General features: G+C 38.2%; 1 long non-coding RNA gene across 4 annotated transcripts in view; it reads right to left on the bottom strand.

The window, feature by feature from the left end:
• Window positions 1-23,147, bottom strand: part of LOC106504490 (uncharacterized) — a 754,869-nt gene that overhangs the window by 418,089 nt on the left and 313,633 nt on the right. For all 4 annotated transcript variants that reach the window (XR_014810930.1, XR_014810927.1, XR_014810928.1 and 1 more), the window contains one exon: window positions 9,139-9,224. This is a non-coding gene — a long non-coding RNA (uncharacterized LOC106504490). The remainder of the gene's footprint in view (window positions 1-9,138; window positions 9,225-23,147) is intronic.

Below are 23,147 nucleotides of genomic sequence, written 5' to 3'. Positions count from 1 at the left end.
CTGAGTGAGGCCAGGGATCGAACCTGCAACCTCATGGTTCCTAGTCAGATTCGTTTCCGCTGCACCACAATGGGAACTCCTATAGTCTTATTTAGATTGTCTATTTCTTATTTTGTGAGTTTTGACAAATTAGGCCTTTCAAGAAATTCATCCATTTAATATTTTTCTGCTTATTCTAAACTTAATTTGCCTGTCTTTTTCTATTTTCCTAAAGCAGAAGCCTAGATCATAGATTTTAGATCCTTTTTCTTTATATATATATTCTATATATGTGTATATATATATATTTTCAAATATATATACAGGGAATCTATAAATTTCCCTGGAACCACTCTTTCACTGAATCTCACAATTTTTGATAAGTTGTATTTTCATTTCCATTTAATTCAAAAAATTTAAAATTTTTCTTGAGATCTCTTCTTTGACTCATGTTGTTTATAGGTATGTTCTTTACTCTCCATGCATTTGGAGATTTTTCAGTTATTCTTTTAATATTGATTTCTAGTTTAATTTCATTGTGATTGAGGGCAGGTATTATATCATTTCTATTCTTTAAACTAGTTAAGGTGTATTTTATGTGGCCTAGCTTAGTGAATGTTTCCTGTGAGATTGAAAAAAATGTGTATTCTGCTATTGTTGGATTAATTAGTCTGTAAGTATCCATTATATCCTATTGTTTGATGGCGTTGTTAAGTTCTCAACTATGTTCTCACATTTTCTGCCTGTTGGATCTCTCCATTTCTGACATAGAGGTGTTGAAGTCTCCAGCTATTACATTGGATTCATCTATTTCTCCTTGCATTTGTATTAGTTTTTCTCTCACATATTTTGATTCTCTGCTGTTAGGCACATGCATGTTAAGATTATTATGTCTTTTTGGAGGACTGACCCCTTATCATTATGTAATGCCCTTTTTTATCCCTGACAATTTTTCTTGCTCTTAAATCTGTTTTTTTCCCAAAATTAATATTGCTACTCCTGTTCTCTTTTAATTAGTATAAGCATGGTGTATCTTTCTCCATCCATTTACTTTTAGTCTGTTTGTATCTTCATATTGAAAGTGGATTTTTTGCAGACAACATATAGTTGGTTCTCATTTTGTGATCCACCTTAAAATCTCTGTTCTTTAACTTTCATATTTAGACCATTGTGGTTTAGACTAATTATTAATATAGTTAATACATACCATGTTAGTTACTGTTTTCTATTTGCTGTCCTTTACTTTGTTCCTATTGTTGTCTTTCACTGCTTTTCTAGCTTTTGTGGTTTTAACTGATTACTTTATATGATTCTATTTTCTTTCTTTTCTTAGCATAACAGCTATATCTTCAAAAAAATTTTAGTAGTAGCTCTAGAGTTTGCAATATACATTTACAACTAATCCAAGTTTTCTTTCAAATACTATGCCATTCCATGTATTGTGGGTACCTTATAATAAAATAATCCTAATGCTTTCCTCCTGTTCCTTTTATTACATAGGCTGTTCATCTCATTCGTATATATGTATATCATTTTTAATTTTTCACTTACTTTGTCAGTTCTTTTCCTTTTATGGAAATCTGAACTCTAGCTTGTATTATTTTCTTTCTCTCTAAAAGACTTCTTAAAACCTTTCTTGTAAAGCAGGTACACTGGCAAAATTTCCCTCAGTTTTTGTCTGACAAAGTTTTTCTTTCTCTTTCACTTTTGAAGAATACTTTTGCGGGACACAGTGTTGTAAGTTGGTATTTTTTTTCCTTCAACATACTACTTATTTCATTTCATGCTCTTCCTGCTTGCATGGTTTCTGAGAAGTCAGATGTAATTCTTGCTTTTGTTCCTTAAGATATAAAGTGTTTTCTATTTATTTTTCTGGATTTTTTTCTTTATCTTTGATTTTCTATACTTTGGATATGATACGCCTAGGTGTGGTGGGGTTTTTTTGCCATTTATTCTTCATCTTCTCTGATATTTATGGATATGTACCTTGGAGTCTTATATTAATTTGGGGAAATTAGTCTTTACTGTTTTAGATATTTTTCTTGGTCCTTGCTTCCTTTCTTCTTCTTCTGATATTCTCATTACATAATGTTATACCTTTTGCAGTTGCTCCATAGTTCTTGCTTATACTGTTTTTTTTTTTTTTTTCTGTCTTTGTTCTCTTTGCTTTTCATTTTGGAGGTCCGTATTAATATATCCCAAATCTCAGTGATTCGTTCCTCAGTCATTTTCAATCAATTAATAAGCAAAGGTATTCTTCATTTACGTTACAACGGTTTTTTTTTAATCTCTAGTATTTGTTCTTTATAAGAATTTTCATCTTTCTACTTACATTGCCCATCTGTTCTTGAATGTAGTCTACTTTATCCATTTAATCTCCTAGCATAGATTATAATAGTTTTAAATTTTCAGCCTGGCAATTCTAATATCTCTGCCATGTGTGATTCCTGATGTTTGCTCTGCCTCTTCAAACTGTGTTTGTTTGTTTGTTTGCTATTAGTATACAGCGTAATTTTTTCTTGATAGCCAAATGTGGCATACTGGGTAAAATAAACTGCTGTAAATAGACCTTTAGTGATGTGTTCGTTAGGTTAGATTGAGGGGGCAGTGTTCTAGAGTCCTAGGGTTAGGTCTCAGTCTTTTGTAGTGAGCCTATGCTTCTGGACTCCCCTAGGTGGGACAGGATGGCTAGAGTCCCTGCCCTTATGTCAGTTAGGCTCTGAAGAAGAAACCAGCCATGTAAGGTTCTGGTTATAGAGTTTCTCTCAAGGGCAGGACTTGTTAAGAAGAGAATGCTCTGATAAATTTCACATGGTTCCTTTTCCGTGTCCCTGCTAAAAGCATGAGGTGATTTTTCTTCAACATCCACTGTAATAACCCCGTGAAGTTCCTGAAGGTAAAACTTTTATAAATGTAGGGGCTACCCTGTGACTGGGATCCCCCTGGAGCTTTTAACTCTCAGAACTGTCCACATTGAGTCTCCAGCAATTCATCAGTACCAGTTCAGGTTTTCCTCTCCCAGCACTGGTTCCCCCAGGGGTTCATCTTATGATTTTTTTTCTCTGGTAAGTTCTGATTCTCTGTATTCATGTCTTAGTCTCTCCATTTTAGGGGTGAATGGTTTGTCTTGTGACCGGACTCATACAAAGTTAAGAAGAAGTATTGATTTTTCTGTTTATTTAGCTTTTTATTTATAGTTAGGACTGAGTGGAGACTACCCAGCCTCTTATATATGGAACTTAAGTCTCTCCTAAAATTTAAATGTTTTGCCTTTATGATTTGCATACTGTGATTATATTAGATCTTTTCTTTAGATTATTAATTTCATTTTCCTACTCTGTTCTTTAGTGTTTTTAGTTTATTTACTTTTTAAATATCTTTCTATTTTCTTTTTAAAACACAAATTAAATACCATAAATTCACCCCTTTTAGTGTAGAGTTCTGCAAGTTAACAAACAGTAATATGACCACCACCACAATCAAGATAAAAAACATCCCATCACCCCTAAAATATGTCCATGTCTCTTGATAGTTGGTTTACCCCTCCCCCATAGACCCTGGTAAAAATGAATCCACTTTTCATCCCTATGGTTTTACCTTTCCCAAAATAGAATTATACAGTGTAGAGACTTTGGTTTCTTTTATTCAGCATAATGCATTTGAGATTCACTCTTGTTTTGCTTGTTCCTCTTTATTGTTGAGCACTATTGCATTTTATGGATGTGCCATGGTTTGTCTATTCTCCAGTTATGTGTGGTTGTCCAATTTCTGGTCATTACAAATAAAGCTGCTATAAACATTCATGTGTATATTTTTATGTCAGCATAGGTTTTCCTTTTACTTGGGTAAAACTTTAGCCTATTTAAAACTTGAAGTTGTTTGTTTTCTTTCTATTAAATTTTGAATACTCTTTACATATTATGCGTAAAAGTCCTCTACCAGATAAGTGATTTGAAACTATTCTTTTTATTTTTGAAATATAATTTATATTTGAGCTATGCAATGGCCTTGTGGGCTTATATTCTTAGATCTAAAAGTTACCTTTTTATTTTACTTTATTTTTTGCTTTTTTTAGGGTTGCATCTGCGACATATGCAAATTCCCAGGCTAGGGGTTGAATCAGAGCTGCAGCTGCCGACCTAAACTATAGACTCAGCAATGCAAGATCCAAGCAGTGTCTGCAGCCTATACTGTAGCTCAAGGCAACACTAGATCCCTAACTCACTAAGCAAGGCCATGGATCAAATCCACAACCTCATGGATACTAGACAGCTTCTTACCACTGAGCCACGAAGGGTATCTGTAAGTTATCTTTTTAAACTGTTTATCAGTTCCTTTTGAAGTAAGCCAAATTTTTATTTTTACTAAGTTGTTCTGTAGCATGAAGCAGTTGCTGAGAATTGCCTTCCATGTTTTCTTCTAGCTTGGCATCCTCTTTTTTTTCCATACCATGTTTCTCTTGCCCACTCCCACCCCCACACAAAGTACTTTTTCACCTGAAAAACCTGAAGTAGGTTGACTCAGTTGCCATAATATGTTTTCCATGTGACTCAGGTTTGTCCAGTTCTGATCAGGAATTTGTTTGCTCTGATAACAATGTGTGGCTTGCTATTTTTTCACTGAGCTGTAATTTACAGATGAATGAGTACCTCGTGTTCCACCCTGAAAACAAGTTAGAAAGATGTGCAGGGACTGCTCAATAAATGCTACATTTTCCCTTTTCCTTTCTTCTTTTTAAAAGAATGCCCGGCGCTCTTCTCTCCCTCCAGATATTTACGGTATATTTTTTATCAGAGCTCATGTCACCTGGGTGGAGTGGTACTAGAGTATGGCTCCACCCCCATTGAGATGACCCCCAATTCCTTGTGTAGCTATCATGTCTCTTGTTTCAAATTTCACCTCTTTTTTTTTTTCCCAGCAAACATTTCTACTTCTCTCTCATGAAGAAGAAGAGACCCCCTTCTTTAAAGATCTGGGTACACAGTGGGAATTTTTGGGGCTCTGGCAGCTCATCACTGTGACCTCAAAGGGCTGAAGAGGAAACAGCCCTTCTGAAGTCTCTGATTTATCCAGGTCTTCCATTTCTTTCTTTAGCCATAAGGCTTTGGATATTGAGGTCCTAGCTCAAGTCCTTTCTTTATTTGGTTACTGTTGCTAAAAATTTTGTGATTTTTTTTTTAACTACCCTTTTTTGGTTCCTTTTATAAGACTTGAGGGAGGAAAATTTGGAGATGTAGTTTCAGTTGAGTCACTCACCACTTCCACGAGTTTTATCTGCTGAATTTTCTCTTCCAGGAAGTGTTCTCTGACTATACTCAGTATATGTGTCTCCTCTGTGTTACCGCAGAGCTGGCAGTAATATTTTAATATAAGTAATATTTTAATCTCATGGTTAAAATATAAAAATACATCTGTGCTTGCTGAAAATAGCCCCTGTGCTAACCCCACTCAAGCAACCCCAGAATCCTTCCCATAGCTCTGACTGCCCTGGTGTGTTTGCCTGAAAGCCCCCGATCTCAACTTCCCTTGATTGAACCATGGAAGGTTTGATGTTCAGACATAACTAAACTTTCAGGTCCCTGTACCAGCATTACTGGTCACTGATGGATATACACAATTGGTTGATACTCAAGCTAAACCCCAAGCTAATGTTCAATGCCATGTTCAATGTCACTCCTACCTGTGCCATCTCCTTCATTATATTTTTGTACACAATTCTGAATATATCTCTTTTCTTGTCTTCTCATGCTCTAGAATTCCTTGATGAGAGCTCTTAAGGTAGCAAACATTTGCTTAACATCTTTTATATGCTATGTTCATTTCTCACTTAATCCTTCCCCAAATATTGCAAAGTTGGTATCATCAGTCTATTACACAGTGAAGAGTCTGAGGCTCAGTGAGTTTTAGCAACATGTGCAGGGTTACACTGCTAACTGGGGTCAAAAACACGATTTAAATTCAGCCACACTGAATCACTTGTCTAGAAAAGATATTTCCAGTGGAAAGTGTTTTATAACTAGCATTTTGTGAAACAGGAGCAACTTCTGCATGATAAATACTGTGACATTAAGCTCTTAAAACATGCATATAAAGCTATTTTGAGGGCAAGGTTGACATTTTTTAAAAATCTAAACATCCCTTAGGGCATCCAGAACTCATGATTCCTAGTTGGCCTAAATGAATGATTGTAAAATAAATCAAGAAAGGATAAAAGGATAAATTAATTGACTAATTACTTAATTGAGTGTTGTTTCAGAAAACATTACTGGGAATGTGTGAAGGCAATGTAGAATGAGAGGCAGTATATTTAAGAGCATGAACTTTGGACTTGCCCATGGTGTCCATGAAATATAATTTATTTAATCATTTTCTATTAATGAACATTTAAGTTATTTCTATCTCCTGTTATCCAGTTATAAAATAATTAATATTTTTATACACTTTGCAGAACATGTCTTTTTTTTTAAATACTTAGAAAAAGTTTTAATCTGTGATTTTTTTTCATAATTTTTTTATTTTCCCACTGTACAGCAAGGGGGTCAGGTTATCCTTACATGTATACATTACAATTACATTTTTCCCCCACCCTTTGTTCTGTTGCAACATGAGTATCTAGACAAAGTTCTCAATGCTATCCAGCAGGATCTCCTTGTAAATCTATTCTAAGTTGTGTCTGATAACCCCAAGCTCCTGATCCCTCCCACTCCCTCCCCCTCCCATCAGGCAGCCACAAGTCTCTTCTCCAAGTCCATGATTTTCTTTTGTAGAACATGTCTTAATGCTTATACAGCACAGCTTCCTAGAAATAGAATTGCTTGGTCAACTAGCATATGCATTTTTAACTTTCTTTGCTACTTTAAATTTCCTTCCTAAGAGGCTTCTACCATTTTATACTGCTACCAATAATTTATAAAATTGCCATTTATCCACACCTTTACCAATGGTGAATATATTTTAACCTGTAAATTTTTGTTTAAAATGCTGGTTCCTTATGGTTTTAATTTACATTTTCTGGATTACCAGTGAGGCTTAACAAAATCACCACTATTTAATATTTGTCTTTTTTCTATGGGACATGATATAACTGTTCTTTAAATCATGGTTTGTTTGTTTGTTTGTTTGTTTTTTTGATCTAACAGTGTATCTTAGAGATATAAGGGCATAAGAGTTGCCCTTCTTTTTTTGTGGCTACATAGTAATCTTTTGTATAGCTGTTTCATAATTTATAACACTACTCTCTCATTGATAGACCATCTTCAGCTTTCCCCCCAAATGTTGCTGTTATAAAAAAAATCATGCTGCAAATATCCCTGGTCAATATTGTACACACATAAAAATTTGTAGGAAAAACTATCTACAGAAGAATTTCCAGGGCAAAGGGTATAGGATTTTTTTTTTTTTAATTTTGAAAGCTATTGCCAGGCCACATTCTATACACATCATACCAATATGTTATGTCTGTCCCTGACCTTTCCTCGCGTTCCCCTTTGGATTATTTGTCTTTCTAATTTATTGATTTGTAAAAATTCCATATATTTTGAAAATTAGCTGCTTATTGGTCTTATAGATTATAAATATTTTCTCCTGTATTTTTAAATGTTTTGACTATTTTTAGCTATACGTGTTATTTCTATTTGTATGGAGTTAAATTTATCAATATTTTCATCTGAAGGTTCTTATTTTTAAAGCATTCTCAGAAAAGACATTACACACCTGCATATTTCATTTAAAAGGTCTTCTGTATTTCTTTTAACACTTTTACAATTTCGTTCTTTGGCTTTTAAATTTTAATATATCTGGAACATGTCTTAAGGTAAAGTACAAAGTAAATTCTTTTTTTTTTTAAATCCCCTGAGAGACACCTAGTTGTACCAATAATTTATTTTATAAGCATTGAAGCCATTCTAGGAAGTTCCTTCCTCATGATGGAGACTAGAATCTTCACATTTAACAATTCTCAAGCAACTTCATCTCTTCTTCCTTTTTTTTTTTTTTGTCTTTTTGCCTTTTCCAGGGCCACTCCCATGGCATATGGAGGTTCCCAGGCCAGGGGTCTAATCGAGACGTAGCCACCGGACTACACCAGAGCCACAGCAACGCCAGATCCAAGCCACATCTGCAACCTACACCACAGCTCATGGTAACGCCGGATCCTTAACCCACTGAGCAAGGTCAGGGATCGAACCCGCAACCTCATCGTTCCTAGTCAGAGTCGTTAACCACTGAGCCACGATGGGAACTCCCATCTCTTCTTCCTTAATAAAGGTAGTGCCTGCTATTTAGCTTTATGTGTGCACGATCTAATGTATCACTCTTGCAACATCAATTTGTCTTTCTGTCCAATCTACACTAGAGCCTATCAGCAATAATCATGTAGTAATGTTACCCATTTTAAAAAAATGAAACTCTAAAAATAGAACTACCATATGATCCTGCAATCCTATTCCCGGGCTTTTATCTAGACCAGACTCTAATTTGAAAAGATACATGCACCCCTATATTCATAGAAGCACTATTTGCAATAGCCAAGACATGGAAACAACCTAAATGTTCATTGACAGATGAATGGATAAAGATGTGGTACATATATATACAGGATGGAATATTACTCAGCCACAAAAAAAACCAAATAATACCATTTGCAGTCACATGACAGGACCTGGAAATTATCATACTAAGTGAAGTAAGTCAGAAAGAGTGAAAAATACCATATGATATCACTTATATGTGGAATCAAACTTACCTAGGAAACAAAAATAGGCTCATAGACATAGAGAACAGACTTGTGGTTGCCAAGAGGGAGGGGGGTTAACAGAGAGTTAGAGTGGGAATTTAAGATATATATATATATATATACACATATATATATATATATATAGAATAGATAAACAACAATATCCTACTGCATAGCATAGGAAACTATATTCAATACCCCATAGAAAGCCATAATGGAAAAATATGAAGAAGAACACACACACACACACACACATCTGAATATATATAAAAAAGAATATATATATATATATCTGAATCACTTTACAGTACAGTAGAAATTATCGCAATCTTTTAAATTAAATATAATTCAGTTAAAAATAAAAAGGAACCTTAAATGAACCCTACCTTCCTCCACCCCTGATAATTCTCTCATTGTCCACTCACCTTTACAACATGACTCCTTGAAATATTTGTCTGTGTTTGCAGTCTTCAATTCCTCTTCTCTCACTCCATGCTCTGTCCCCATCACTCTGTCAAAACAAAGCTTATCAATGTCACAGCCACCTCCATGGGCTCATGCTCTCCAGTAGCCAGATCTCAGTCACTACATTATTTGATATATCAATCAGCAGCGTAATCTCATCAAGTCTTATGGTTTTAAATAGTATTTACATGCTAATGACTCTCAAGGTTATAGATCCATCTCAGACCTCAACATTCACCACTAAACTCATGGATAATCACCTGTTCAATATTTCCACTTTGTTATCTAGTGAATGTCTCAGATTGACATGCCCAAAATCAAATATCCTCCTCCAGTTACCAAAAGTGATCCTTTTATTCTCTACTCCCCATCCCTAAATAAGTGATAGTTTCATCCTTGGGGTTGTTCAGGAAGAAGCAATGAAGCCATTTTTGGTTTTTGGCTTTGTCTCATATCTCATAGCTAATCAACCAGCAAACCTGCTATCTCTACCCTCAAAATATACCCTTGACCACTTCTTATCACTCCACAGCAGAGACCCCAATCAGAGGCACCAGTCTCTTTCATCTTCATTATGCGTTTGCTCTTTCCCTGTAGCCAGAGTGGTCCTGGGAAGAGTAAAGTCGCATCATGTCTTTTCTCTGAGAATGAGTCCCCACAGTGGCTCCCACTTGATTCAAGGAAGGAGCCAAGAATTTTCTTTTTTTTCTAAGTCTCTAAAACCTCATCATCTACTTCTCTGATCTCACCTCCCACCAGTCTCTCCAAGCTCCTTCTGCTTCAATCACATGGGTCTTCTCTATGTTCTTTGACTATATCAACACTTCCCCAGAGCATTGCCTTTGCACTTGTGCTACCGAAAACACAGGTTTGTATGCCTGACACAGCGAGGCCAAGAAGTCTGAAATGTCAGAGTTTGAAGTGAAGAAAATTCTATTGCAAGGCCATGCAAGGGGAATGGGTGACTCATGTCCATCAAAATGCCTAACTCCTCAAAGGGTTTCTATGAAGCATTTTTTTTTTAAACCTTTTTAGGGCCGCACACATGGCATGTGGAAATTCCCAGGCTAGGGGTCAAATCAGAGCTATGGCTGCTGGCCTGTGCCATAGCTACAACAATGCAAGTTCTGAGCTGCATCTCTGACCTACAATATAGCTTATGTCAATGCCAGATCCTTAATCCACTGAGTAAGGCCAGGGATTGAACCCAGATCCTCATGGATACTACTCAGGTTCATTATCAATGAGCCACTGTGGTAACTTCTCTACTAAGCTTTTTTAAAGTCCAGGTGAGGGAGGTATATGGTTGGTTGTTGCAAACTTCTTGATGTAGGAATCCTTGTTCTTGGCAGCTGTCCAAGTATGTCAGGTCATAATGTTTCTATAAACCTCCAAGAAGAGAAATGTTATTCTCTGTTCTGTAATTTTTTATCTCTATATTAATGGGAAAGTGTTATACTCTTAAAGGTCAAAGCCTTGAGAATGGACTTTCCTGTATATTTCAGGCTTTAGGCAACATTCTTTACTCCAAGAAAAAGCAGTAGAATAAAATGTTAAAGTAAAAGAAAGAGAATTAATATGGAATCAGATTTGTTCTTCCCTATTATACTTGCAGTTTCCTTATCCAGGAATACTCTCCACGGAATCCACATGAGATGGATTCCTCACTTCTCCTGATCTCTGCTCAATATCTCCTAATCCAAAGGGCCTTTCCTGAAAACCGCCTGGGAAGGAACAACCTCCTACCCCTAACATTTCCCATCCACTTCCTGCAGCACTTCTCTCCATCATCTATCTCCCTCTGTAACTGTTCATGTTTATAACATCCAACTCCACACCTTACGTGTAAGCTCTGCAACAGCAAGACTTTCTTTCACAGTTGAACTCCTAACACCTAGGAGAGCAGCTTGCACAAAGGAGGGGCCCTTAAATATGTGAGAATGAATGAAAGAATGAATTGGGAACACAGTTTCTATTCTGGCCAAAGTGCCTCTTGTGTATATCCTGTCTTGTATGGAAAAGCAAGTGGATTCAGAGTCAAAGGTATGTAACTTTGATAACTCAGCTAAAGGATCTTTGTGTCAGAGCAAATAAAACCTGGTACCGATCTCTTATTTGTTCCTAACCAGGTGGAGGCCCTGGATTAGTCCATTTATCTTGAGTATTTATGATTTCTTGCCAGAAGATAGCTTCATCATATTATCATACCTAGTTCAAAGGTATGGGAGAATACCATCCTTTTGTTAAAAGGCATGGGAGAATAGATCCTAGAAAGTCATTTTTAATTAATTAATATTAAAGTATAGCTGTTCTACCATGTTTCTTCAATTTCTGCTGTCCAGCAAAATGACCCAATAACACCTAGTTCCCTATGCTGTGCACTAGAAGCCCATTGCTGATCCATTCCAAATGTTAAAGTTTGTATAAACCAACCCCAAATTCCCAGTCCATCCCACTGCCTCTTCCCCACCCCCTGGAAATCCTGACTCTAATCTCCTTACTATTTTCACTGCCTTGTGAATGGTGCCCCTACTCATCCAGACACCAAAGCCAGCAACCCAGATACCCATCCATCTCTCCAACAGTCAACAACTAATCAAGTCCTATAGAAGCTGCTTCCTTAACTTATCTCAATTCCATTTGCACCTACCTCTTCCTAGTGAAATGGAGCAGGACCCTATGATCCTTCCTCCCCTTGTATCCTCCCTGCATTTTATCTGTAGAAAAACTTTAGCCAAATAATAAATTTAATTGGAAAAGCGAGAAAATACAGAAGTAAAAGGAAAGCAGTCAAACAGGACAAAAGACTAATAGTTCAGTCATTAAACAAAGTCAAGGACCTTAATTTCTCTAATAATATTCTGAGCCATATCCTTTGAGTTGTCTTGGAGATATGGAAAACTCCAGCAGGTGAAGGAAGTTAACTACATGACGGCCAGACTGTAGCTGAGAAATAAACTGCCACAATTCCGAGAACTCACCTCAAAGAAAAGAGAACAAACCCAACCCTAGACTGAAGAATAACGTACTTAAAGCAAACAAGATGACACTGATCAGTCCACCACACGACCAATTTCAAGAAGACTGTCACAGATGACTGTACTATTCTGCATGAAACCCTCTGCCTATTGGCAGTAGAAGGAGTTGGACTTTGGACAGGAGTCCACCCTCCCCACTGGTTGCTAACATCCAAAATAAAGCAAATTTTCCACTAATCTCATCTCTATATTGGTTTTTGAATGGCAACATACCTCTCTTTTGGTAAGACTAGGACCTTTTAGAGCAGCCTCACTCCTGCAGGTTACTTGGATAGCTTCTAAAGTAGTCTCCCTGCTTCCACTGTTTCTTCCTTCTAATTGATTTTTTATTCTGCAGTGCAAATATGTCTACGTCCATTACTTCTTTAGAATCCATTAAGTGTTCTCTTTGTCTTCAGATAAGTTCCAGTATCCATAGATAAGTACACAAGACCCTCCATTTGGCTATAACTCTCACTATGCTCATGTCTTGTCCTCGATAATTTATGTTTCTCAAAACTCTGTGCAATCTCATGCCTTGGTGCCTTTGCACATGCTATTTCCTTTTCCTAAAGCAGCCCTGCTCTCTTACACCTGTATACAATGTCCTGCTCCGTTCTCCCACAACTCTTGTGTTTCTTTCTCTCATGGCATTTTCTTTGCTGTAATGTTAGCTTCTGTGTTTGCCTCCTTGAACTACACTCTGAGCTTTCTGTGGGAAGAAGAAAAATGGCTCTTTCTGCTCCAAACCCCATAACAAAAAATTGTAGGCATATAATAGATGTAAAATGGGCCACTGGTAATGTAGAAGCACTTTGAAATGTTTATAAAACACCAATAGGGTATTATTAAGGTATTGTTAATGCAGTGTGGAAAATTGCCCAGAGGAAGCATACATAGATAAGGCTGGGGCTTCTGTCTTTACTGCCACTCTTTGCCTTGTGTGCTTCCAGCCAAAGTTACATTACATACTGACTAATCACCTTGTTCATTTTATGACTGTCACTTTATCAGAATATCCCCAGGATGCTGTCTGAATGCCAGAGAAGTGATTTTTCAGCTTACTTTGGGAAGCCAAATAAATATCCATTTCCATTTCATGGTAGGAATAAATACCCTACCTATTGCACTTTGCTTCCAGTTGGAAATAGACCAGGTAACTATGTTTCCTCTCATATTTGCAAGAGAGGAATTTTCTGGATTTGTTTATCTCTTTAGGTCAGTGAGAGGCTAGGAAGTCAAAGTACCAGGGCAAATGTATATTATAACTGATTACATATCTAGAAAGAGTGAACACCAAGAGACAGATGCTGAAACCATATGAGCAACTGCGGTACTGAGCCCTGAATAGTTTCCTACAATTTGGTTTTCTTCCAACAGAGCAACACATTAAGTTGGGCTATTAACCCAAATGAAAGGTTTCAGATTTATTTCATTGGCAGATGGAAATTAAGTTGCAGACATTCAACCAGAACAGACTTAAGTGGAGTTAATTTCATTTATTTTTAATTACCCAAGTAATCCATGAATATATTGTCACTATAAAAATTGAAATGATACAGATAACATTGAAGTCCCTCTTGACCTCTCACCACTCTACTCATTTCCCCTCCCTGGGATTACTGCTGTTATCAATTTGAAGTGTGTCATCAAACAAGTGCGTGTGCATGACCCCCCCCCCCACAAATACATAAAATTGAAGCTATTTAATCTTAACTTTGCCTGAAGTCCCAAGAAAGTAAATGCTCTATTCCTATGTGAGATACAAGATGACTTGTGGAGAACATCAAAGGTTTTCATCCATGGACCATGTCTAGGGCATAAAAGGATTTTAAGAAGGACATTAGGTGGTGAGAGGAGAGATGAGGTAAAAGATATTGGACCTTGGGAACCTTGGGCCCATGGAGAGGGAGAGTCAATGTGTCTTTGTTCACCTCAAACCAAGGAAAAGTCTTCAACTGGATCATTTTGAGAGTTTGATATGTGTCACTGACATAATTCTATGTAGATATCTGTTTTCTGCATTGCTTTTGCATTTTGTTTCTTATAAAATCCCTTTCCTACTCTCAAAGTAGAAGTATATTCTACTTTTCTTCAAATGCCTTTATAATGTTTTAGTTGTTTAGGCATTTAATTTATCTAGAATTTTGTTTTCATGGTATAAGAGAGTGAACTTTAATATTTTCCCAAACTAGTTTGATTAATTTCATTTGGATAACAAATTATTTCATTACCATTCATTATACACTGGTTCAAAAGTTCACCTTTATCACATTTACAACTGAAGTTGTAAATATTCACTGACTGCCTTCTTAATTGTTCTGTACCACTGATGGACTTGTCTGTTTTCATGAGTATTTTATTAGAACCCAATTGTGGAGTTCCTATTGTGGCTCAGCAGGTTAAAGACTTGACATTGTCTCTGGGAGGATGCTGGTTTGATCCTTGACCTCACTCAGTGAGTTAAAGATCAGGTGTTGCCACAGGCTATGGCCTAGGTCACAGAGTGGCTCAGCTCTAGTTGAGATGACTGTGGTGTAGGCCTCAGCTGCAGCTTTGATTTGAACCCTGGCTTGGAAAATTCCATATGCTGCAGGAGTGGCTGTAAATAGAAAAAAAAAAAAAAGAATCCAATTTTGCTTCTATTTCATGAATATGAGATCCTCATACAAAGACTATTATACCTACTATTGCATATTTTCAAGGCCATCACAGGCAAAGGCAAACTCAGGGCCATGATGATCATAGCTCTCAGTATCTGACTCAGCCCCCACTCTCCAAGGCAGGCCATGGACTTGCCCTTTCCCTGACCCCTCTCCATCTCTGGAAATTGCCTCCTCTCTGCTCCCAAGAGACTTCTTTGGCTACCAATTGACACTTTCCACTCCTGCTTTAACATCCCTAGGGGATGCTTTATGGTGCTTCTATGAAGTTAACACACTGCACACACTCCTCCATTCCACACCCTCACCTCTGGGTGCCACATAGTTTCCCCTTTTGAGAATGCTTCCTTATTCACAGAATGCTTCTGGAGAGCTCAGTGACTTGGCCCTTTCTGTTTTTCTCACTTCTTTGTGCAGCTTTGTCTTCCTTGAATCAGTCATAACATGAGGGGATACCAGTGCAAGATTCTTGGAGGGATAGACATAAAAAGATACTTCTGTAATTCTGGCCCACTATCCAGCAGACACCTCCTGGTGGTTCCAAATTCATCATCATCCAGACAGGGCTCTCATATAGGCAGAGCTTCAGTTCTCATAGCCAAGACATCTGCTTTATGGCACAAAGTTTACAGGGACAAAAGCCTCACTTTACTCATCTCTGAAGTGGGGGTAATGCCATGTTCTTTACAAGGGTTTTGTGAAAATGAATGAGAGCTCATTGTAAGAGCTCAATAGATGCCTCTTGCCTTTCTGTCCCTTGGTAAATTAGGTAAACTCCCAGATGAAGCACCACCTCTTTTCTGAAGCTTTGTCCACTCTTTCACTGCACTGATATAAAATGATCTCTCATATTGACTTTTATTGATGTCTGGCCTTTTTTTTTTTTTTTTTTAAGGCAAAGACCTATTTTAAGATAGTAGATACTTAAGTCACAGTATTGTGGACTCATCATCTCGGACGTCTGCGGAAACTGAATTAGGAGCACTATGAGGGCTGGCCCTGGGTATATTTCACAGCTTCATTTAATTATAACCATCAAAGTTAATGAGAGTCATAAATTCTTTCATAACATACCATGGGCAGTATGATTGGAGGTGAACCTAGTCACTTCATTATAAAACTGATATGTCAGAAAAGGCACAACAAAACAAAACCTCTGCTCTTCTGGAGAAAAAGACAATGAAACATAATTTGGTGACATTTTCACACTCGGTAAAATTAAGTTTCAGTCAAAAAAAACAATGGAGTTATTAACTTTATTTTCTGATAAAATTTTTATTTCAGGTTGGATAAACAATTTTATTTGCCATTAAGTGTGAGATTACTTGTAGACTCATGTAGACAACAGGGCATTCTGTAAAAAAGTTAAAAAAGTAAACAGGAAAGAAAGCTCATAAATAAAATGAAAAAAGGAATAATAAACTGGTATATTAGGATTCTCGGGGAAAGAGAATCAATATGAGAGACAGATAGGAAGATGGAAGGATAGACAGATAGACAGGCAGACAGACAGACAAAGAGATTTATTGTATCAAAATGGCTCATGCAATTATGGAAGTTGACTAGTATCAAGATCTACAGAGTGAGCAGGAAAAGAGACTCAGAAGAGTTAGATGGAGTAATTCTACTGTGAAGACAAGAAAGGCCATCATCCCAGCTTAAATGGGGTCCAACAGAAGGAATTGTCTCTGGCTCTGGGGATAATCAACCTTTTTGTTCTATTCAGACCTTCAACTGGGTGGTTGAGGCCCACCCACAACAGGGAGGAAATCTACTTAAATCTACTGATTTAAATGTTCAGCTCATGCAACACACTCTCACAGAAATCCCCAGACTAATGCTTAACCAAATAACTCAGCACCCCCTGGGCCAGTCAAGTTGACACATAAATTTAACCCTCATACCTGGCCAGTGTATGTTAACAGTCTTTGTATTGGGACTTCTGTATCTACATCTGTAGGTGTATGCACATGTGAGCATAGTATTTAAGAAATATATACTTTTGATCTGTTTTTATTTTATTCTTTTAAATTTTATTGACATAGAGTTGACTTATAATGTTGTATTAGTCTCAGGTGTGCTGAAAAATGAATCATTTATATGTATATCCATTTTTCCTAAATAGATTATTAAAAACTATTGAGTATATTTCCCTATTCTATATAGTATGTTCCTGTTAATCATCTATTCTATACAGTAGTGTGTTCTGCATAGTACTCCCAGTTCCTCCCTCCCCATCCCCACATGATAACCATAAGATCGGTTTTGAAATCTGTGACTGTGCTTCTGTTCCATAAACAAGTTCCGTGGAATCATTTTTATTATATGCCACAAATAAGTGATATCATATGATATCTGTCTTTCTCTGTCTGACTTAACTACACTCAGAATGATAATCTCTAGGTCCATCATATTTCTGCAAATGACATTGTTTCATTCTTCTCTACGGCTGAGTGTTATTCCATTATTTTAAAGCTCTGCTCTTGGATTCTTGAAACATCACCATAGATATTTTTAATTGGGTTCAAATTCAGATAATATGAAATTAACTATTTTAAAGTATACAATTTTGTGACATTTAAGATATATAAACAATGTTGGGCAACGATGACCTCTATCTAGTTCCAAAACATTTCATCACCCTAAAAAGAAATCCTATGCCCATTAATCAGTCATTCCTCGTTTACGCCTTTCCCCAGCCCCTGGAAAATATACTCTCTGTCTCTATAGATTTGGTATTCTTGATAATTCATATAAATTTAATCATACAACATGAGACCCTTTATTTCCAACATCTTTCAGTTAGCATAATGTTTTTCAGGTTCATTCTTTGTCGCATGTATCAGTACTTCTTTCCATTTTATGGATCGATATTCCATTGTATGTGTATACCACAGTTTGTTTATTCATCCACCGATGGGCATTTGGGTTGTTTCCACCTGTTGGCTATTGTGAAGATTGCTACTATGAGTAATAGTTGTGTTGCTGTGTACAATACCATTTTAAGGGTGTGCAAATATCAGTTCAAAACCCTGCTTTCAAATCCTGAGGAACAAAAACCAAGCAGGAGGCATAACTCTCCCAGACTTCAGGCAATATTACAAAGCCACAGTCATCAAAACAGTGTGGTACTGGTACCAAAACAGACAGACAGACCAATGGAACAGAATAGAGAACCCAGAAATAAACCCTGACACCTATGGTCAATTAATTTTTGACAAAGGAGGCAAGAACATAAAATGGGAAAAAGACAGTCTTTTCAGCAAGTATTGAAGGGAAACCTGGACAGCTGCATGCAAATCAATGAAATTAGAACACACCCTCACACCATGCATGAAAATAAACTCAAAATGGCTGAAAGACTTAAATATAAGACAAGACACCATCAGACTCCTGGAAGAGAACATAGGCAAAACATTCTCTGACATCAACCTTAAGAATATTTTCTCAGGTCAGTCTCCCAAAGCAACAGAAATAAGAGCAGAAATAAACCAATGGGACTCAATCAAACTGACAAGCTTGGCACAGCAATGGAAACCAAAAAGAAAACAAAAAGACAACTTATGGAATGGGAGAAAATAGTTTCAAATAATGTGACTGACAGGGGCCTAATCTCTAGAATATACAAACAACTTACACAACTCAACAGCAAAAAAGCCAACAACCCAATGGAAAAATGGGAAAAAGACCTGAACAGACATTTCTCCAAGGAAGATATACTGAGGGCCAATAAGCACTTGAAAAAATGCTCAACATCACTGATTATTAGAGAAATGCCAATCAAAACTACCACGAGATATCACCTCACACCAGTCAGAATGGCCATCATTAATAAGTCCACAAAGAACAAATGCTGGAGGGGGTGTAGAGAAAAGGGAACCCTCCTGCACCGTTGGTGGGAATGTAAGCTGGTACAACCACTCTCGAAATCAGTATGGAGATACCTTAGAAAACTATACATAGAACTACCATATGACCCAGCAATCCCACTCTTGGGCATATATGCAGACAAAAGTCTCCTTGAAAAAGACACATGCACCCACATGTTCATTAGCACTATTCACAATAGCCAAGACATGGAATCAACCCAAATGTCCACTGATGGATGATTGGATCAGGAATATGTGGTATATATACATAATGCAATACTACTCAGCTATAAAAAAGAACAAAATATTGCCATTTGCAGCAACATGGATGGAACTAGAGACTCTCATCCTGAGTGAAGTAAGTCAGAAAGAGAAAGACAAATACCATATGATATCACTTACATCTGGAATCTAATATACAGCATAAAGGAAGCTTTCCACAGAAAAGAAAACCATGGACTTGGAGAATAGACTTGTGGTTGCCAAGGGGGAGGGAGAGGGAGTGGGGTGGTTGGGGAGCTTGTGGTTAATAGATGCAAACTATTGCCTTTGGAATGGATTAGCAATGAGATCCTGCTGTATAGCACTGGGAACTAAATCTAGTCACTTATGATGGAGCACAATAATATGCAAAAATAGAATGTGTACATGTATGTGTAACTGGGTCACCATGCTGTACAGTAGAAAAAAAATGTATTGGGGAAATTACTATTAAAAAATAATAATAATAAACCCCTGCTTTCAATTCTTCTGGATATTTCCAAAGATTGAATCGCTAGGTCATATGATAATTCCATACTTAACTTTCTGAAAAACTGCTTTCTCTATCACAAATATTTAATAGAAGATTATTCATAAAACAAAGGTATAGGAAATCAGGACACAATTTCACACACATGCATACACATATATACCCCTGGAGGTTTCCATCTGCCATTCTAAATGCCTGTGATGATGACAAGTTCATCTGATATCGTTAAGTATTGCAGAGATCTCATTAAAAGGTAAAATGATAAAGACATTCTGTTCCACTTATTCTTTGCTTCTCTCTAAGGCACAGGTGATACCAAACTCAAGCTCTCAATGACAGAAGCCACATTTCCTGCTGTATCAAGTTTAACCAACAGCAGACGCCAATGCCCCTCATAACGTTCATACATAAGAGACTGATAGAACCCTCAGGGTTATTATGAATGGGAAACTTCTAGCTCTGAAAAAACTCAGAAACTTGCCCAGAGAAAGAAATGACAGAAGTTTCTGGGGTCAAGGATTCTAGACTGGCATGTGACCTCACACTCCACAGCTGAGTTCCCTGTCCAGCTACCCTCCAGGTCTGGGGTCTGAGAGGGGCCACTGTAAAGGAAGCAGAGAAGAATGGGCTGAGGAGTCCCTGAGAGTCCATGGAAGCCTCCACAGTCAGGACTCAAACTTTGCTGACCCAGAAAGCATTTCCCTTCCAATAAGCATTGTTTCAGTTAAGATATTTAAGGGATTTTCTTTCAACAAACCTATTAGAGACACAATGAAAATCACTCTGTCTTGAGAGAAGAGAATTGGTCAATACAAATTTTGGTTCTCATTCTTAAGCAGCTGGGCAACCTTTGAATTCAGACTCTACCACAGGCCAGCATGGTACAGCAACTGGGTCTGCCCAGGGGCAAGAAAGCATTAATAGTTCCATTCTCCTCCCTATTTCCTCATTTCCTACATCGCATCTCTCTGGTCAATAGGCATAGGCAGCTGGGCAACCTTTGAATTCAGACTCTACCACAGGCCAGCATGGTACAGCAACTGGGTCTGCCCAGGGGCAAGAAAGCATTAATAGTTCCATTCTCCTCCCTATTTCCTCATTTCCTACATAGCATCTCTCTGGTCAATAGGCATAGGCATTTTAAGGAAAGGAGACTCAGAGTTCCCATTATGACTCAGTGGGTTAAGAACCTGACATAGTGTCTATGAGGATGCAGATTCAATCCCTGGCCTCGCTCAGTGAGTTATGGATCTGGTATTACTGCCAACTATGGTGTAGGTTGCAGATGTGGCTCAGATCCAGTGTTGTTGTGGCTGTGGGTAGGCCTGTAGCTACACCTCTGATTTGACCCCTAGCCTGGGAACTTCCATATGCCATGTGTGTGGCCATAAAAAAAAGGAAAAAGAAAAAAGAAGACCCTCCCTTGAAAAAGATTGGTGACCCCACATTAAGAAAGACTAAAGAAAGTTTAGTCATCTCTGAATATCTACCTACAATATAATAAAAAATTTTGACCTTACTTAGCCTAATATATTTTTGTATAAGATACATTTTTAAATATAAAGGGAGAAAAGAAAGATCATTCACTTTTTTTTTCGTCTTTTTTGCCATTTCTTGGGCCGCTCCCGCGGCATATGGAGGTTCCCAGGCTAGGGGTTGAATCAGAGCTGTAGCTGCCAGCCTACGCCAGAGCCACAGCAACGCGGGATCCGAGCCGCATCTGCAACCTACACCACAGCTCACGGCAACGCCGGATCCTTAACCCACTGAGCAAGGGCAGGGACCAAACCTGCAACCTCATGGTTCCTAGTCGGATTCGTTAACCACTGCGCCACGACGGGAACTCCCCACTCACTTTTTTTTTTTACATAAGTACAAGCTATTACTTTTCTCAAAAAAGAAAGTATATACACAGGGGGGCTTCTGTATCTCAGGATTTGTCACCAGAGGAAAATATTTAGATTTAAAAATCTGATGAACTAGGAGTTCCTGTCATGGCTCAGTGGTTAACAAATCCGACTAGGAACCATGAGGTTGCGGGTGTGATCCCTGCCCTTGCTCAGTGGGTTAACGATCTGGCGTTGCTGTGAGCTGTGTTGTAGGTTGCAGATGTGGCTCGGATCCTGCATTGCTGTGTCTGTGGCATGGGCCGGCCGGCAGCTACAGCTCTGATTCAACCCCTAGCCTGGGAACCTCCATATGCCATGGGAGCTGCCCAAGAAATGGCAAAAAGATAAATAAATAAATAAATAAAATAACATTTAAATCAAATTTCCTTCGTATGACTACCAGGCAATAATAGACTCAGAGCAGAGAAGCTGGTCCTACAACTGTTACATCAGCCCACCCATTTCACAGGGCCCAGCCTCATTTTATAGGGAATGATGCAGGTGAAAGGCAGTGCTTGGGAGCCAAGACGCCATTGTTCTCCTCTGCTGGGGAAAGCCCAAGGTCTAGTCTTATGATGTGCAAAGTGAAATTTCCTTCTGACTGAGTCATCTCTTGCTGGGCCCAGGAGTTAGAAGACAGGAGCATCGTTCTGTACTGAAAATGTGTAGTGGGCAGGGATTACATCACCCACCAGGAGGCTCTGAGTCTATTGATGATGTGAAGGGGACCAAAAGCCATATTAACAGGATGCAGTATAAGAAGAAATGATTTAGGGGGCTGGGGCTGTTTGGGGCAAACAGATAAACTCTGGGGACACAGCAATGGACCTTAGAGACCACACAGATCCCCCTAGGAAATACAAGGACAGAAATCCTACCAGTTTGCCTGAACTATTGCATGGGAGATCCATCTTTGCCTCAGGTCTCCGGTTGTGCAATCCAGACTTTATTATCTTATCACATACACTTTTTTTTTTGTCTTTTTGCTATTTCTTGGGCCGCTCCCGCGGCATATGGAGGTTCCCAGGCTAGGGGTCCAATCGGAGCTATAGCCACCGGCCTACACCACAGCCACAGCAATGTGGGATCCGAGCTGTGTCTGCAACCTACACCACAGCTCACGGCAATGCCAGATCGTTAACCCACTGAGCAAGCTCAGGGACCGAACCCGCAACCTCATGGTTCCTAGTCAGATTCGTTAACCACTGCGCCACGACGGGAACTCCTATCACATACACTTTTTTTCATGAGGTGATTGGTCTTATTTTTCTGAAATCTTGGAAAGCTGGTGGGAAGGAGTGATGGACCGAGTACCTCGTTGTCCACACTATTCCCTTTCCTCCCACAACCCACTGGCATTGATTCCCCTTTTCCCAATGCAGAACCCTAGCACTTTTGATGCAGTAATATTCCCATAAGGAGCAGTGTTGATTAGAGAAAAGAGCAGTAATAACATTACCTCCACCTACTGAGTACCTACTGTGGGCCAAGCTAAATGCTCCATGTCCATTCTGCACCAGAAGGTAACTGTAAAGATGAGTCCAGGGAAAACTAAATGATGTCATTACATTCAGGATAGAAAACTGAACCACTGAAAACCTTTTCATGAACCACTAGCACTCCACACTAAGGGACAGAATTCTGTTATTGAAGCCTCCCTTTCACAGATTGTTCTCTCTCTCTGTCTCTCTTTTTCCTTTCCAGAGGTGTTTAAGCGATAAACCTACAAGTTCATTTATCCCACTATCCTAATGCTGTAAGGACCAAACTAAAAAGGCTC

Source organism: Sus scrofa, chromosome 7, assembly GCF_054392235.1.
Source record: "Sus scrofa isolate SSC_HxYL_T2T_F1_AM1 chromosome 7, Sscrofa_HxYL_maternal_Yorkshire_Landrace_v2.0, whole genome shotgun sequence".
Classification (NCBI taxonomy): domain Eukaryota; kingdom Metazoa; phylum Chordata; class Mammalia; order Artiodactyla; family Suidae; genus Sus; species Sus scrofa.
Note: the sequence above shows the minus strand (reverse complement) of the source record. Positions and strands in the feature narration are given on the sequence as shown.